Genomic DNA, 19,525 nt, shown 5'->3' on the forward strand with positions numbered 1-19,525 from the left:
AACTGCATTTAAGCTTCAATTATGTCATTGAACTTGAAGGTTTGTCCACTTTGTTGGATTACCTGCAGAAAAATTAATTTTGTGTAAAGGATCTACAGTTTTACTTGTGTGTCAGCAGTCAGAATTATCTTCATATTTTTTATTGTTTTTTTGTCTGATTCCTTACACATCTGAAATGAGATAGTAAAAATCACGAGAAGATATTAATGAAATAGAAACTGTAAGAAAATTAAATAGATATGAATAAATAATGTTCTGTGCTTCATACTGAAAAGAGATTAGTTTGAATTTATTGCTAACTGTTAAAATTAGTGACTTTAAAACTCCAAAATCCTATAGTGAGGTGGATTAAAAAAAATTCTTTTATTATCTAATATTATGATGCAACCAATTAACACAGATGGAAAATAGGGGACTGCTTAGATTGCCATATCCAGAGGGTTTCTGAAGACTGTGTCTGCTGTAGTAATTTGTCTTGGTGCAATAAGAAATATTCTGTGTGAATTGCCCAGTGTTATCCATTTGTCTTTTTCTCATTCAGGTTTCCAAGTAGTTTGGTGCACAAAAGTAAAATTCCTTTTTGAGGAATCAGAAGTCCTGATACAAATGTGTTCCAACGCCAACACTTTTACATTAGACACCCCCCCCCCAATGCTACAGTGATTTAAGAGAAAGTATCTGGTAAACAAAACAAAAAAAATTAAGTTATGCCAAACCAGTGTCAAATTCATGAAATGATGATGGAACTGAGGGCATAAACTGGTTCAGTGTGATGCTGCAAAGAGTTAATTTTTCAATTATTATGTTAAACAAAGCAGATTTTACTGTATGCTGTACTTGGTCCCAGCTTTGCCTCAGAAAAGACTGAATGCTTCCTCCATTCAGAGTAACACTGTATTGTGCTATCCAGAAGTTTTTCACAAGCCTCCACCAAAAAGACTGCTATGCCTTCAAGGCATAACTAGAGCTCACTGGAAAGCTGTTCCTTTAAAAAAATGCTCATTGAAAGATGCAGTTTCATTGAAATGGAAATGTACACAGTTTCATGAATTAAAAAGCCAGAAGGGAGTACTATGATCATCTAGCCTGGCATACTGTACAACAGAGACCTCATGGCTGTCTTAGTTTCTTCCCATTTGAACTAGGTCATGTCTTACTAAAGATAAAAAACCCTCTACCTTTCTTTTTAAAAAGCATACTTCAAGGATGGGAGTGTCTACCACAATTTTCAATGAGGTACTCATCATTGTTAATTAAGATGTTAGTTCTAAGTTTGTCTGTCTTCAGTTTGTAGCCCCTGGGTCTTGTTATGCTTCTGTCTGTGAGACTGAAATTAATATTGTCTTCCTATGTATATGTTTATAGACTGTAATACGGTTACCCATTATACTAAGGAGGTGAAATTTCTTGATTCTCTCACTTTAGGTCATGTTTTTGAGTACTTTGATAGTTATATTGTGAATACTTAGCTACTTATTGTTATTTTTGGCTTGTGGATGCAGAAATTGGATGTGTTATTTGAATACTGAAGTAGCTAATGCTACGTAATGTCTCCATTCCTGTTTGAAATTCCACTGTTTATACATCTACGTTCATGTTCTTTTTTGACTGAGATTAAGAAAGATTTGAAGCTATCCAGATGGTCTAAAACTGCAGGGACTTCTTTGCCTGACAGCTTGTATTGTAAGCTTTTAGGTGTTTGTAGTTTACAGCTCTATTATCACCTCTAGTGACACTAAATCATACATTGTTGTATTCTTCCTTGATGTTAAGTCCTTTTTAGGCCACTAATTCAAACAGAGGCTTTCTTCTCAAAAAGCAGAGAGCTAAGACTGCTTTTGTTTTGTTTTGTTTTGTTGCTTAAATGCAGCCTTGGGTCTCTGCTTTTGATTTACTTAAAGCAAATCACAGTTTGGGATTGGCTTATCCAAACATCAGCCTTCAGGAAAAATAGAACAAATTAAGAAGGGGAAGGACTAGTCTGCTGATGTAAACAACAGTTGTGTTGCCATATTCACTCTATGTGAGAGTTTGGTGTTTGAATGTTCAGTCCAGATGTGGGAGATTTTAGTGCACTTTCTTCCTTTGTGTCAGGAAAGATAAACTTACATTTCCTAGTCTCCATGAGAATAGTTTTACTATGTAGACAGAAAGTGGTTTTTTCTGTCTTCCAGCATGAATATGTGTTTCATGTAAAGCTGATCCATGAGTTCAGCAGTGCACTTCGGAGTATCTTCTTTTATTTCTTATCTTAACTATAGCAGAGAATCACTTTGACCTCTCAATGGAACGTCTTGACCACTGAGACAATGATGATGCAAGTTTTTTCCAGTTTTTCTGATTGTTATTAAAAAAGAAAGAATTCCCTATTTCTTAAAAAAAGTATTCTCACGTTTGTGTTCTGTTTCATGGTGAGTAGTGAATATTTAAGCATTTTTAAAATACTTAAATTTTTGGAATATGATTTAATCCTTAGAATAGGATTTAATTACTTCTAAACTTATTTTGCAGTATAAATATGCAATTTCTGGGAATTTCCATTGTAGCTCATGGCAATATTACAGACAGACATTGAAGTGAATTAGAAGATGGATAGTGTTTAAGATACAGTTATTATGTATGTTGTGGTAAAATGTTACCTTTCTAAAATATGGGATCATGTGCCAATCACAATGCCAATTACAAATAGTTCAGTCTTTGCAAGGCAACAGTATTTCCCAAGGAAGAGTGTGACAGGTATGACTATAGAATCAGTAGTATTACGGGCCCATTTTCATTTGCTTACAACTTACCCCAGTTTGAGAATTTGATTCAGAATTTTCCATGCTGGTGTCTGCCTCAGCTAGTTTGTCATGGTAATTACAGCTAAAAAGGCCCAGTCATTTAAAAGGAAGTAACTAAAAAGAAAAAAAAAAAGAAAAAAATTATGCTATTTTTAACTTAAATACTTTGTGGCTCTTGTGCTTTAACATGGGACTAGCTGCTACATCAAGATTATGACTTGGCTGACTGGTTGAAAAGGACTCTACCCAAAGCTTTCACACTTGATTCTTCTTTCCCCCTTCCCCTCCTCCAACATTTATTATCTTTTGAAAAATTATGGTTTGCGTGCTCAGTGTATGTATAGTCAGCAGGAACCTCCTGGAATTTATTTTCTAATACTCCATCATCACTAAGCATGCTTGATACTTTCATAGTTTTTAATTGTAAGAGATAGCAACTGAAGATACTTCCCTTTTCATCCCCTACAACTAACAAGAGCTTGTGCATGAACCCCAGACATCAGTTGTCCCATCAGTGCTAGTGTCATTCCTACTGAACTAGTGAACATCTTCTGACTGAGAATAAATTTCCTTCTCAGGATGGTTATGAGCCAGGATAGCAAAGAGGCATTGGAACTGTGATTTGCAATGCAGTTCTTTTCAACCAGGCTGCTGCTAGCCCTGACCTGGCTGCTGGTACCTGGATTGGCTTGAGGTTGAAAAAACACGTCTGCTGAGACTTAAGACTGAGAAACTGAATGGAAATTGGAGGATGAAGTTGAAAGTAATTGTGAAAAAGACTCTTGTTGGAAGGTAGCTTGATCTGAGAAGCTGAAACTGAGAAATGAGAAGAGTTTCATTTGCCTGTGCATTCACTGCTTTAGTGAGGTCCCCTTTCTGATTTGCATACACAGTTCCACATTTCCTGGTAGCCAATCCAGTTCTTACTCCAAAGATGTCTCCCAGTTTCCAGTCTGATTTATAATCATGTCTAGTCTCACCTTTTGATGACATCTTAGCAAATTTCCCTATGTACTTTCCATGTGGCAGAGCCTTTCCGGTCTAGTATGGGTACTAAAACAGGATGAGTGTTCATCTCATTCCTCCTCATGTTTCTTTTTTCCAGTTTGCCCACCTATTCTTAGAGTTCTCCACATGCTTTGCCTCTTTGTCAAGAATGCTTTTTCCGAACTCCTTTTCCTATCTGTCCACTACATTTTTCTTTGCCTGACAGTCTTGAACTCTTTGCTACCTGATATTTAAGTGAATTCTGGTCCTTATTCCCTCATGGCAATCTGTGCAATTGAGATGAAGTATGTAGATTATTAAATACAGGTCTCAGTTACAACTGTATTTCAGCTTTGTTGGTCTGTTGTTTGATATGTAACCTTCTGCTTTCTGTGTTGCTCATTTTTGCTCTGAAGTCTGAATTACTGCATTTTCATGCCACTCAATGTCCAAGTCTTCATGATCTTAATTATTTTATTTCTACAATCTTCTGGAGAAATGAAGGAGGAAAGAGAGTGGTTTTATCCATATAAAATAATTTCAGGATATACAAATTGAAAAAATCCAACCCTTAGAATCTAATTTTTCAGAGTACTTACCATTATATGCTGTATATTAATGTCTGTATGTTGAAAGTAGAACTCTTCCGGATTGCATTTCCAGCTATGTTATCAGCATTTTTGCAAAAGATATTTAAGGAATAAGCTGGGACAGGATATGTGGGGGCACAATTAATGATGCCTCAGAAAGCCTTGGTTTATGTGTCTTATCAGCGTTATTAAGGCATGCAGAAGGAGGACATAATCCAAGTTTTGCAGGGAAGCTATCACTTGTTTTGATCATGATACCTTCTTTTCAATTGTGTAGTTGTTTATTACACAATTTCCAGGTGCTGCAGCAAATGAAATAAAAATTCTACTTACAGTCATGGTTTTCTATCAGAGCAGATTCATCCAAAGCACCAATTGAATCTGGAGTTTCCTGGGAAAGAATTGTGGATGTTCATGATGTACCATAGGGTTGTTAGCCAAAGGTACAGGGAGGCAGAATCACTTCTGGATTGGTGGATATAAATCTATTTTGAATGTAGGATATGCAATCCCAATAGAATTGTATTAATGTATCAAGGTAACTGTGATAGCTGAAGTTGAAATGTTCATCTGTGACAAATAACTACTTCTCTGTTCTAAACATAAACTTTGGAAAAGTATTAAATGCTAAGAGGACTTGAAAAAATAAGTATAGTGTTACACAGTGGAGATGTAGTGCACTATGGATGTAGTTTGGATGTAATTGTTATAAAAAATCAGCTGGCATGGTTTGCTCATAAGCAGGGCTTTGACAATAAAGATTGATTATCTGAGGTTCTTTGACTGAGGCACCAAGCAGAAGGGTTCGATACAAAGTATGTTTACTGGCTATCGAATTTATAAGTTGAAATGAGTGTAACTGACGTTTGAGCTTCTGTAGACCTGAGACACCTCTTTCAACATAAAAGGTATGATTTAATAACCAAAACAGAGTTGTCTAGTGGCACTTGAAATGCCCTACCATATTTAACCTAGCCTCCAGCTGTCATGAAGGACTCAGATTTACTCTAGTCTCATGTCTGCCAGCCCCAGGCCTCCAATGCAGTAGGTGTCTTAAATGTCTGTGAGCTACCAAGTCATAGTTTTGTATACATTTTTGACCTGATTTGTACATATTTTGGTCTTTGAGTAAATCTTTGGTCTTTTGAGTGATCCTTTCCCAGAATGCTCTTCAAGGCTTAAATGATTTGGAGCTCAGAGATCTCCTGAATTAGGGAGATATTTCACCTAGAGAATTTTAATTTTAGTAGCCTTTGGTAGATTTTTGCTTCCGCATTGAATATTTTGGTCATTTTTGAGTGAAATTTAGCATTCATGATTCTGTGGATGTGTTTGAAGGAGTATCTTCTTTTATTTGTTTTGAATCTTCTGTTAACTATTTTCCTTTATTTTTTCTTTATGGTTTCTTATTGCTTCTATTGGAAGGGACAATAAAAAATACTTTGCTGTCCACCTTCTTAAGGCTACTTTTAATATATGGTCTTTGATAGGTCCCCATCTCCTTTCTAGACTAAAGAATCCTGGTCATTCTTTGTACAGAAATTGTGCCAACTTTAATCCATTCTTTGTCCTTTTCTGTACCTTATCCAATTATATTTTATTCTTTTTGTGGTAAGAAGGACCACCAGATTTATATATTATATTGAGATTGGAGCTGTGCTATTTATGTATTCTGTGGCATTATGTATTCTAATGGCATTATTCCTTTCATAATAATAATAATCATAGTATATTTTCTCTGTCATTTTTTTTTTTACTGTTTTTAAGCGTGATATTTCCAGGGGGTGATCTGTTATAATTCCAAGGTCTTGCTATTGAAGAGTATATATTTCAGAATCTATAACTGTATATGTAAAGCCAGAATTATTCTTCTTTTGATCTATGAATTTATATCTGTCTATACTGAATTTTTCTCTGCCTCTTAATTGCCTAGTTAGACAGTGTCATGATATTTAAAACAACTGTTACCTTTACTATCAAAAGTGAGCAAACTTTGTAAACTTTCAACCTTCTTTCAGATCATTTATGAATCTGTTGAACAGCACAGATAGCAATACAGGTCCCAGTGAGATGCTAGGGTTTTCACAGTGAAAACTGACAAGGAATTCCTACACAGCTGGTTCCAGCAGGCTCTCCAACGGACCCACAGCTGGCCAAGCTGAGCCACCCAAACAAGCATGTGGCATCTCTGTGATAACATATTTAAAAAGGGCAGAAAATAAAGGAGAGAGAGAGGAGGAGGCAGCAAAAACAGGGAGATAAGCAGCAGAGGTAACATCAAGGTCAGGGGAGGAGTAGATGTGCCAGGTGCTGTAGCAGATATTCCCTGCAGCCCATGAAGGACCCACACCAGAGTTGATTTTTCTGACAGGAACTGCAGCTCCTAGAGAGCCTACACTACAGTAAGAGAGGAACTGCTGTGTGCTGGCTGTAACCTCCCATCTTCCTCTGCACTGCTCAGGTGGGGAGAAGTCATTCACTAATGTGACAGCCAGTTATCTAATGGAGATTAGACAAGGTATTCCCATTATCATTTTCTGCCTCTTCATTCTCAGTTCATATGTGTATTCCTGATTCACATAACTCATTTATCTGATTTAACTCTAAAACTTCTGTAGCTTTTATCAGTAAAACTCCAGTAATGCAACCACTCTGTCCTATGTACTTTGGTGGTAGTGTTGACTGATTTAACTTCTTCCATGAAGTTCCTGATATAGCTATAAAGTCAGTTTTCTATTTGAATCTAAATGTTTTAAATCCCCTATTTTTGCTCTTACAGAATTTTTATACATAGATATTATTTCAATTTCATGTTTTCTTCTGTACTTGTGATTGTTATTCATTTTTTAATTTTAATTTTACTCATCTATCTCAGACTTCGAGGTTTAGTGAAGAAGTAGGGGTTTATGCAGTGTTTTTTATGAAAAAACTCTAGAGAGATCTGTTATTCTGGATGCTTCCCTTGCAAGGGATGCAACCATTGTTGACTTAACTGGAGCTAGTAGGCTTTTAAAGAACAAGCAGTCTCATTCTCTCTCGACTTCAGAAAAAATTCTCTTGTACAGATTCTCTCTACCACCAGTTCTTACTATATCCTTCCTCTTGTTGTCCTTTATTCAGGCATGTGTGGAAACTTCTGTCTGAACCAATAGGTGGTACTCAAAATACTTCAGAGAATACTGCCATAAAGCTTCTGGAATTTAGTTTCCCCTAGAACTGCAGGCATTTTCCCTTTGGTCTGTTCTCCTGCTGTTCTTTGCATAGCTGATGATCTCTCAGCTTGTGAGCACTGGCTCCTTCCTAGCATTGGCCCTGACCAGTCACTGCCCTCCTGAACCTGAGCCAGGCCATCAAATGGTACCTTTGGATGTCACACACTTACTATTAAACTGCAAACTAGTTTTAACCTGACTGTAATATGCTAATCCTTCCACTAAAAAAAAAACAAACAACCAAACAAAACCAAACGAATCTGCCTTCAGACTTCAGTTTGGGAAGCCAGCTTTTTATCTTACAACCTTTATTTCCCACTAGTTACATGATAGCATATTTTCAAGGTAGCCTGTTGTCTATATAAAATGTATGTATGCAAAACAGTAGATGATTGTCAATAAATGGTGTTATTTGAACTATGGTAGAATTTATATTTCCAGCAAATGCTGTGCCAAATAAGTGTCCAAACTGTGGTAATTTTTAACCATATAAAATCTTGGACAGATAATCCCATTCTTCATCTTTGACTAAAAAAAGCTCACCTAGTGTGCAGTTTTCTGGAATGAAAGAGTGTTCATCCCTCAGTTTCCTATGCCTCTTCAAAGCTGAAACAGTTTGGAATTACCCGGTTATTCTCTCCTTCACCTACCTTCTGAAAAGCAGTACGTAAATGAAGGTAGTTATGCAGCTATTCTAATGAAAACTGCAAATTTTGTAGGAGCCATCAGATGTAGGGCACGAAAATAGCTTAAACCCATCTTCCCCTATTTTCATTTCTAACCTCCTTCTGAGAAATTTATAGTTATGGGTAACACAGAAATATCGTATTGTATGTAGTGGCTGCTGTGGCATGATTTATGATGGTGTTCATCCACGTGTATACGCACTGTTCTTTTCAAATAACTTGTTTAACAACAATAGCTTAGTTTTTGGCTTAATATAAAAGTATCATCCCTTGATAATGTAAGTAAAAGTTCTTACTTATATATATTAAGATTTTGTCTGACCAAATCTCTATCACTAAGGATGATCAAACGTGATAGTATTCCAAACATGGCTGCTGGTGATCCACAATATTTTTTTCCCTGGTTGTCATGTAGCAGAATCCTTTTTAATTTAAGTATTCCTGATAGTGCAGTAAGTGATACAGTAAGCAGGGTAAAAAAAAAAAATCACTTAGTAAAGACTCTCCTCATTACATTATAATGTCTTAAAAGTAAGTCACCTTAGATCTAAAGTGCTTTACAGGTAGCCATTTTAAAGACTTTTATGAATATAATCAATGTAATTCTCAATGACTATATTTCTAATAACCAATTTGCTGACTTCATGTTCTTGTCAAGATAATTTATATACATATACACAATATATTCTGTGAAATTTTTCTTTGCCCAGGTGAGCATTTAATCTTCCTTTCTCCCTAAAGGAATTATCCACATCCCTGAAATCAGAGGATTCTCCATTTATTTTTCCCATCTGTCAGACCTTCCAGTCTTAAGACCTTCAGTCATAATGATCATCTTTTCAGCAGAGGGCAGCATATGGCATTCTCAGAGTCCATCAGTTCCACTGTTTAATTGGCAGTAGAAATCACTGTTGAGCTAAAGCTGATTCGGAAGCTTTTCCAACTCTTCTTGACTCTTAGGCAAGATTCAGATTTTGGTATCTTTTGTGACTATATAGAATATTTCTCAGGGGAATGGTCTGTAGTAATAAATCTGTTGAATAAAATGAAAGTTGTTTTTCCATTTTCTTTATTGTTACAAGAAAGCAATACTTCTCTGGTTGAAATTTTCTTACTAATGATAGTAAAGCGTACATTGTTCCAGTAAATTGAATGGATTCTGGATAGTTGCATATCAGATAATTTTCATTGTTAGTAATCTTAGACCCCTGTCTTCATAATAATGGTAAATCTGTTAGGGGGAGAAAGGCTTGGCAAACCATTTGCTATTGGGAATCAGACAGCCTAACACTCTGAGATACTGTTTTACAATGATTTCAAAAAAAAGAAGCATTTTGTTTTTTAACAAATTTTTTTCCCTTCCATTCTGTGTAGAAAGAAGAATGAGTTTACATCATGTTTTATTATTCACAGTTTTTTTTAATTATATCACAGTTTGCTCTTTTTTCTTTCCTTTTTTTAAGTAACAACTAATGCTTTCTGATTTCCATATGTTCAAAAGTTCTCAAAATGACAATTGATTCTTTTTGTGTGCTGCAGAGATTTCTTAATAGATTAGGAAGTTTAATACAGTTTTTACAATATTACACAGCCTCTCTTTTCTGTAAGCTACAGAATCATAGAATAGTTGCAAAGACTTTTGAAAGTCATCTCATCCAATCCCCCTGGAATGAGCAGGTACATCTTCAGCTACATTACGCTACTCATAGTCACAACCAACCTGGCCTTCAGTGTTTCCATGGATGGGGCATATACACAGAACTGAATGGAACGATTGATTCTTGTAACCTTGGTGGTGGAATAAAATAAGAGAAATAAAAGTTCCAGATTTTTTGTATGGTAGCTGTGTCAGAATATATTGTTTTATTATCCTTCCTGAAGTTCTATTTTGCTGTTAATTGAAGTATCTGATGTTTTTCACAGAAGGGAAGAAAATTTGTAGATGGACTATCTTTTGATAAAACTTAATGCTAGCAAGTGGCTTGGCAGTGACTGAATGCCCAAAACTCAAATGTAAAAATTGTTTGTTGCTCTATGTACCATACTACCATGAGGACTATCATGAAAGACATGTTTCTGAATTACTTTAAGGAAAAAAACCTCCAAACTAGTAATTTACATCTCTAAGTAGTTAAGATGGTGCTGAATTGATTGAGTCTTTCTACAGAGAAGACCAAAAATCTGTTGACTCTACAGTAAGGGAAACACATTCTAAATATACATGGTTGACATTTAAGCCAAAACCCTGAAAGAGTCTTGGATTAGCTCACACTTTGGAGGGCCAGATAGAAGTTTGTTGGACTAGTAGAAAAAGGGGTTTATTCTAAGTGCTTACGTTGTTCATCTTTGACTAGGTATTCAGACTGCTGAGCTTCATGAAAATATGCTTTTTGGATACGACAGTTAAGTCTCTAGCGAAGTTTCATTCTAGCCCCTTAAAAACATTTGAAGCATTTGACCCAGTCATTCAGGTGTTTTCCCACTGTTAATGTAATCCATGTGTGTACAGTTCCACTATGTCTCCTATTCTGTTTCTTTTTTCATATTTATTTATAAACTTTTGGTTATATTTTCTATATAGTAAAAGGGTAACATTAATTTGTCTGGCCCCCCCTTTTTCAAATTATTTCTTGTTCTCATTTCCTGAAGTATCATACTCTGGGAGAAACTGTTCTTTCTCCCCTTTGATATCCTCAGATATCTGTATCCTTTTCATAAGAATTTTTGCAACCTTATTACTGGCTAGCTATGAAGCACAAAGAAGTGAGTGTGACAGCCTATGTAATTTAGAACACTTAATTTTTCTATTATATCATCCACTGAGTGATAGCATAATTTGGGCAATTTTAAGTGTAGCATAACCACCCAGCGAGTGGTTAAACCTCTACAGAGTAGCATGTCTGACATACGGCTTGGCAGCTGGAATTTACTCTCTTAAAAACCCCAAAAGATCTCTTGGAGGTCGGAATGCTTCTTGATCAAAACCAGTGTTTGTGGTACTTCTGTAAAGAAATCATGGAGCCTTCAACCTATTGTTTCAAAATATTTGAAGTGTTTATGCCTCTGCATACACTGGGAAAACATTCTTCCAAACCAAGATTTTTGAGCTATTCCTCATTTTTTCCTGACCCTGAGGTTAATATATATTCTGAAAGTCCTTTAGAACAAGCTCAGGAGGTTACTGAAGTTATGCTGGATAAAATGTTGTCTCAAGACTTTTTCTGGATTTTCTGAATTTTGTCAGAGCAGAGTGCAAGTGCTTAATACTGGATATAAGTTTTCCATTTTCTGTACTGTCCCATCACGATCATTGTTAAATAGTTTTCAGCTGTCATTTAAGACTTGCTTAAGGTTATTTCACGCTACTTTAGCAGTGGAAAATTACTTAAGCAGGGGTTTTGCATCACTTTTGTTTCTGGGAGTACCCACTCTTGGCAATTAAAGAGAATCTTGAAGTAGGATAGCTATAGAACCTTACTGAATTTTGAATTCTAGCTTGCATAGCTATGTCACGTTTGCTTTAATCCAGTACAGCCACTTCATCTTCGACCTCTCAGCCCTGCTACTCAAGGGAAACATACAAAATACCTTCAAAAGATAATTCTGGAACTAAAATTCATAACTCTGGGCACTAAAACCCATGGACTCAACAGAGACATTGGGTTTATGGCGCATTATATTTTTTGCCACCCCAGTATCACCTGCACAGACATGCTCCACAGACAATAAATTACTTGTGTCTCTCTTACTCTCTCTCTCTCTCTCTCTGTCCCATAGGAGCAAACAAATGTATTGTCTTTCCCTTTCTAATATTTCTCTGCCTCATATTTATGAACTATCTTATCTTTTAGTTAATTGAATTGGTGAATTTGATTAAATTAAAACCAGAACAATTGTTCTCAACTTCAAAAGATTACTAATTCTACTTCAGACTGGAAGAAAATCTTGGATGCTTGAAAGCTTGTCATTTTCCCCTCAAATATTTCATTTAGGCTAATAGAAGATAGTAACACTTATTATAAACTGTACGTACTTGTACTGTTCCACCAACGTACCTGTAACAAATGTGGATAGAGCCTTCCCAAATCTTTGTTCGCAAAGCCTAGCCATGAATGAATTTGTACTGTTAGAACACATGGCTAGAGCAGTAGTACTTAATTCACATTAACATGCTGATTACATGCAACTAATTTCTCCCTTTTGGTTCCAGAAGTTTTATAGCCATTCAGTCTCTTAATAAACAGTTTGGACAGTCCAAACTCCTAAGTATCTGTATTTTTGTATTTTTAATATTTTCTATTTATTATTTTTGTAAAACATTTTAAGACTGATCCAGATGAGGAGTAATGTGTTTGTCCCCTTTCTTACTTTAAAACAAAAATGGAAGCAACTAATGGAACGAAGGCACTTGATCACAAATATCCCTGTTTCCAAGATGAAACACTAACTACAGAATTTGCTAATTTCTGAAGTTTCTTGGTACTCAGTATGTCCTCTGAAAGGGTGATAAATGTCAAGCTGTATCCTCAGTAAATGAACTCTATTCAGTTTCTAGTACAGTCAATAGTGCTTTGATAAAGCTGGAAGATTCTGAAATGCTGACAGTTTCTAAGATAATCCTTTAAAAAGTGGTTGCCAGTACCAATAAATTTTAAAACAAGAAATATATTGCTCAGAAAAAATGCAATAAAATGATGTGTGCATTATTACATGCTCTTCATGTCAGAGATTCTTCAGTAAAAAAACCCCAAAATAAACAGCACATACTGTCTCTGCAGGTCTAAGACATCAGAGGAGATTCTTCTGAATACACCCTTATGGTTTGGTGCTTATTCTTAGCTGGGAGAAACAATGCCATATATTTGGATCCTGCCTCTGTCTGGTTTTATAAAACGTCAGTAAAACAAGGGAAAGAAAAAAAAGAAGGTACAGTTTTTGGACTCATGGCATTATGACACACTATCTGAGTAGGCAACACAAATAGCCTGCAGCATAGATCGACTTTAACTGTGGTCTTGTCATGTTTCATAAACCAGAGCAAAACTGGGCTTGGTCAGCATAAGATACAAAGCCTGTAAGAAAACTGTTCATAATTCAGAAAGTGGTGCATGTGCTTCAACTTTTTGGAGTTCTTTTAAAAATTGTGGAATGTCTCATTGCATGTAAAGGGGATCATTTTTTTTCTCAGTGGAACATGATACAAGAAGAAAACCAAGTCTTTTCCCTAACACCTCCCCGTCAGTGTTTTTCCTCTCTTTTTTTTCTAGTTAGATTTTGTTGTTTTTTTCAACATTTTTGCATATCTTTCTGGTGGTAATCATTGTTTTTTTACTTTTAAATATGATTGAACCATATTTAGCTTCAATGACCTTAAGAAGTTTAGGTTCACATGTGGCTACTTTTCTGTGTGTGACTGAACAGCAGTACTGTCCTTTTTTCGTGTGTATGTGCCTACCTAGCAAAATTACAATTCAGAGACATAAGCGTGCGTTGCATAATAACTTCAGGAAGCTACTAATTTGTTGAAGGATTTATTATTCATATTTAAAATTTAGTGATTTACTTAGTGATACAAACACTACTGCTATAGCATTGCTCTTGCTTGGTCTAGTGAGTAAAGACCTTTTACAAATCCAGTATCAATCCTCTGTCTACTCTTTTGATTAATACAGAAACTGTGTATAATTTTTATTATATAATAATATCTCATACTCCTAAACCCAAAATAACAATAGAGTTGGATTTTCAAATTATTTTTATTTTTTTTGTAATTAAATTCTGTTAATGGAACACAAATTGTATGTTTAAATGATATTGTGTATTTCATTTGTATTTTTATTGGGTATTATATCAAGTTATTAAAAATAAACCTATTCTGTTCTTCTATAAGTGTAGTTCAGAAATCTCTTAGATTTTCATTCTTTTTCTGAAATTTCAGTTGCACAATACTACTGTATTTGTCACGCTGAAAAGAGAAATTTAAACGCATCCTTTCCTTCTTCCTGGTAGAATTTAATAAATTTGTGAATCCTCTCTCTTGATAGGTTAATGAAATTAAATTGCTTTCCAGTGTATAAAAGTAAAGTTTAATCTTTGCTGTTGAAACCAAAGCATTTGCTTCAAAATCCATTGTTGAAGAAACAGGATTAAGACAGGTTGAAGCACTGACCTGCACAGGATCTCTCACCCTGTATAACATTAATAATGGATGTCACTATTTACTAGTCCTCAAGAGCCCACTTTATAATATATTGTATTTGCTGTGAAACTTGAATAAAGGCAGATACTGAAGAAAATGTCCTGTATACAATCAGCCATATGTGAGTTTACTGTTATAAATTGTGAATTCTGACTACTTTCAGGCCTGCTTTCAGGCCCTTCTTCCTAGCCTCTAAAAAGACCTCTCACTCTATTTACACTTTAGTCAAGTAGTTTCAATTTGGCATTTTTTAATGTTAATGTTGGATTTACGAAAATGTAATACATTGTATGTATGATTAACTCAAGGTTAGAGTTTTCTTAACAAGGTGATTAGAGTGGAAATGTCATCATCTTTCTACTTCCTAACATCCTCATGGAGGTATACATGGGGCTGGAATTCTTACATCCACAGCAGAGAATGTTCTCTTTGAAGGAACACACAGTCTTCTAAGTAACAGGCTTTAACTATCCCCGTGACTCAGTAGGTGCAATTAGTTCCTTTGTGTTTTCTAGTTTCAGTGGAACAGCAAGATTTAGAATCATAGAATCAACCAGGTTGGAAAAGACCTCTGAGATCATCAAGTCCAAGCCTTGATCCACTACTGCCGTGGTTACCAGACCATGGCATTAAGTGCCACATCCAGTCTCATCTTAAAAACCTCAAGGAACAATGAATCCACCACCTCCCTGGGCAGCGCATTTCCAATGTCTGATTACTCTCTCTGTAAAAAATTTCTTCCTAATATCCAACCTAAACTTCCCCTGGCAGAGCTTAAGACCGTGCCCTCCTGTCCTACTGCTGGTTGCCTGGGAGAAGAGACCAACCCCCACCTGGCTACAACCTCCTTTCAGGGAGTTGTAGAGAGTGATGAGGTCTCCCGAGCCTTCTCTTCTCCAGGCTAAACAACCCCAGCTCCCTCAGCCTCTCCTCATAGGACTTGTGTTTGAGTCCCTTCACCAGCCTTGTTGCTCTTCTCTGGACCTACTGCAGCACCTCGACATCCTTCCTGAACTGAGGAGCCCAGAACTGGACACAGTACTGCAGGTGTGGCCTCTCCAGTGCTGAGTACAGGGGAAGAATCACTTCCTTGGACCTGCTGGCCACACTGTTCCTGGTACAGGCCAGGATGTCATTGGCCTTCTTGGCCACCTGGGCACACTGCTGGCTCATGTTCAGCTTCCAAGCATTGAAACTAAGGATTTGGTTCCAGGCTGTAGAGAAGGGCTACTCTGAAGGTTCTGGAGTCTTCTCGTATGTTCTTTACAGTCTGGTTAAATTTTCCTTTTCACTTGTTCTCCTTGTTTCCTCTTTCAGAGCTAATATACTTGCCCTAGGTCTCTTTGCACTAATCTGTCTCTCCCTAAATCACTCAGATGTCATCTGATGATGGACCTTTCCAGACTCACTCTCATTCCTGACCTTTTTTTCTAGTTCTGTTTAACCAATTGTGCGTTGAGTCACTTGAATCAACTGACTTTATATCAGCTGAGGTCCCAGTGAGTCCAGCTAATGAATATAATCTCTTTATTTTAGCCTGTCATTCAGACTATGGTGTAGTGGTTCTCCTGTACCCTCTTTTGATTTCAAACAATAGTCTCACTGACCTGGTGCTCAGTTCTCAGCCCTGGCCATCCTAATCAGTCAAAACCAAGGCCTCTAACATAAATCAGCAGCTTTACTTATATCCAGCCTCAGACCCTTGCTATCCATTCTCCCATTCTGTGCCACACACGTTCTAGGTAGACTGATTTTGATCTTTTGTTCTGGAAATGTTTTATTCTGCATTAATTATACAGGGTGGATCTATATTATCAATTTGAATTTTTTTCGTTAATTCTCTTTGCAGCCCCAGTTTCTCTGTTTGCTCCTCAGCCTTTGGCTTACTCTAAATATAGGCCAAGCACATTGCCCCAGCTCATTTGTGGAGATCAAAATGGCTCAAGAATGCATTAGAAATGATAGGAATAGACCTTCACTGAAATCCATTCTGAATCATGTTTAGAGTAGATTGAGCTGGAATGTCTTTTTTTGCTTTGTTTTGTTTTGTTCTGACTCAATCACATAAAACTAAATAGCCCGTACACAATAGACTGGCATAAGCAGAAGAAACACCAAGCCAAAAAACCTTTGGCCTCGTGTATTGCCATGGATAATACTTGATGAAATTATCGTCTTCTTACAGGTAGGAGCTGAAACGTAATCTTTTGTAATCTTCATGGCTTCCTTTCCATTGATTACTGGGATTCATTTCATAGGGCTGTAACCTGATTGCTTAGCTAGACAACAAAAATAAATTGCAGTTCCCACTACCTCAATCCTTGGTGTTCCAAAAAACCCTGAGTGGAAAACCAGGAGTGTCCATACTGCATAATTAAGATTTGAGGAGGGATTTTAGAAATTTAGGTTGCATATGTCTGGCTAAAAAAAACACCTGTAAAGCTCTGTCTATGCTTCAGATAGCAGTCACAACCCAGAAACGCTCTAATGTAATTAGTAGGGATTCCATATGAGTGGCTTTACTAGGCCTTTTCAGAAGTACCTAGCTGGTAGGATCTCACTGAAGATCTGATTTTTATCTCTACCTGTGCAGATACCTCAAGTATATTTTTTCAGTAGGACAGTGTTTATTAAAGGTCGTAGGTTTATATTATTGTGGACTGCAAGATATGAGATTAACTGGTTTTTAATGTTGCACCTTAATTTGCATCTAACAGTAAAAAGAGCTACTATTAGGTATGGGGTGGAATTAAGTCACTGGCTGCTTTGTGTTAATTCTTGGTCTTCCAAAAAGGATGCAATTGAAAGACATGGCCGAGGAAAGACAGATGTATATCTTCAAAGATTAGATTGATACAATGGTTTATTTCTACATATTTATATAGTCCCAATGATAATTTATATCTAACTGCTGTTTTAAAAGGCTATTTGAATAATAATTGCTGCAAACATTTCAAGCATATAAATGAACATGGCCACACATAACATGCAAAACTACATTGTCCCATTCATTACAAAATTAATTTTTAAATTCTGCTGCTGTACAGATCTTAACAGGTCAAATGTTCGTTATAAACATAAATGAATGGGAATGTAGGTGGAAAACTTATTGGATCTTTACCACTGTTTACATGTAATAGCACAGCATATTACTCAGGATGATTTTGTTATTTGCTACTGTCATATTTTTAAAGCCAGGATCTTGTGCCTAAGAGTTAGCATGTACAGAATAAACTTTCAGCCGGGTATTAATATTATCTAATTAAGATACCTGTAGTATTTCTCATATGCATAATCTTGACTTTGTTATCTTTGCTGTCATTCATTTTTCTAGGCAATTTAGGATTGTATCATAAGACTCCATTTTAACCTGGTATTTCATAAAATATATTACAAAAGGACTTAGACCAGATATACAGATATTTAGATTAGTCATTGTTATTAAAATTGCTATATGTGCTAGTGGCCATCTTCTATGTTGATATCAAACACTGAAATTTTTAAGAGAATGCCATTTGACCTTCAGGTCTATTGAACAGCTTGAGATTAGAAAATCACTGGATAAAACTAGTGAAACTTATACAATAAAACAGGAGTGGAAAAAGGAAATAATCATGTAACTAAGACTGCAAAACTGTATATTTTTATTTTTTAATTTGTATGAATAAAATCATATAGTATCAATTTGCTTTTAGATACTGTCAAACAGGATAAGGCTCTTAGAATCCTCAAAATAATGTGTTTTGTTTTACTTCTTTTTAGTTTAATATTGCTACTGAATAAAAATTTGTAGGAATTTATTTTTTAACCAAAGAGGGGAAAAATATAATACAGCCACCTCTGGGTAAACTTCATGGTGAACAACCACAACAAAAGAAGATGCTTGCACTTTTATCCCTTGTGGATTTCTTTTTAATATTTCAGAGCAATGAACATATGGCTGTTACTATCAGCAGTGGTGTATTTGCGGCGATGCCTATCAACATCCACCAGAGAGCAGGGCAGCTCCAAAACCCACATCTTTTATGCTGTGGAAATTGATGGAGACAGCAACACAGCCAGCTTCTTGGCCAAACAACATGGAATGCAGTTCATTTCAAAGGTCAGCGCATATTTAAACTTGCTTCATTACTCCCACCTTTATGCTTGAGATTTTCATTTTTTTAAAATCAGTTTACCTAGAGGTTCCTTTAGAGACAGAAAAATGAAAGTGCTGAATCCTATTTTCATTTGGGGATATCAAGCTTTTTATCAAATTATAGAGGTGGCGTTTCAGAATATTTCATATCTGATCAGAAGGAAAATCCAAAAATAATTTTCTCTTTATTCAGGAGTCTTTCAGGCACTGGAACTGTTTTATTTATTACTTAGTATTGTGCTCCAGTCAATCATTTTGAATTCAGACAGGAAAATGGAATTTTTATTTTTAAAAGGAAGAAATCCTGAGGAAAAATGCTATTGGAATAAAGCAGATTTTATTATTTAAAAAAATGAAAATATGTCTTCTCTTCCTCTGCTGTTTTATTTTTTTAATCACAGTGCATTAATATGAAGATGTATATTAAACTAAGGATCCTACATAAAATCATATTTTAGTCAATTAAAGGCATTTTTTTCAGAGCATCTCTACAACATGTATCACTGAGTTTGAGAAATTATGGCCTTGTAACACAATAAAGGAAAAATGTTTGTCTTTCTTTGGACTAGTATCTTAATGCACATATTTTCTGTCTGTGTACTGTGTATATGTGTATAAACATGAAGTATGTATTTATATTGCATTTTGCTTTATTTTAAGTTTCCTTTGAAAGCAGGTTATTCCTGAGGTTTATGTTAGTACCCTGGGACAGAGCCTGAATAGAAGAAACACATTGATATCTTTCAGTTACAGTGACTGGTCTATAGAACTGGACACGTATATCAGTGAAATAGTGTTGAATTTTCCTGTTCCTTCTAGTTTAGAAACACACTGCATCAGTTGTAGTAGATCACAAATAAATTATTAAAACTTTTAATATGTTAATCTGTAGCAGCCTCCATTCATTGACCTGAAAGTTCTCTGCCAATT

General features: G+C 35.8%; 1 long non-coding RNA gene across 4 annotated transcripts in view; it reads left to right on the forward strand.

Moving 5' to 3' along the window:
• The window catches only part of LOC108499150, a 39,221-nt gene extending 20,687 nt beyond the window's left edge, over positions 1-18,534 (forward strand). For 2 of the 4 annotated variants that reach the window (XR_001875445.1, XR_001875448.1), the window contains one exon: positions 18,382-18,534. This is a non-coding gene — a long non-coding RNA (uncharacterized LOC108499150). Of the gene's footprint in view, positions 1-13,036; positions 13,135-18,381 lie in introns of those variants that run through there. The other 2 variants (XR_001875446.1, XR_001875447.1) reach the window with 1 other exon arrangement.
• The last annotated feature ends 991 nt before the right edge of the window (positions 18,535-19,525 follow it).

The sequence above is a fragment of the Lepidothrix coronata genome, unplaced genomic scaffold, assembly GCF_001604755.1.
Source record: "Lepidothrix coronata isolate B3197 unplaced genomic scaffold, Lepidothrix_coronata-1.0 Scaffold70, whole genome shotgun sequence".
NCBI lineage: Eukaryota > Metazoa > Chordata > Aves > Passeriformes > Pipridae > Lepidothrix > Lepidothrix coronata.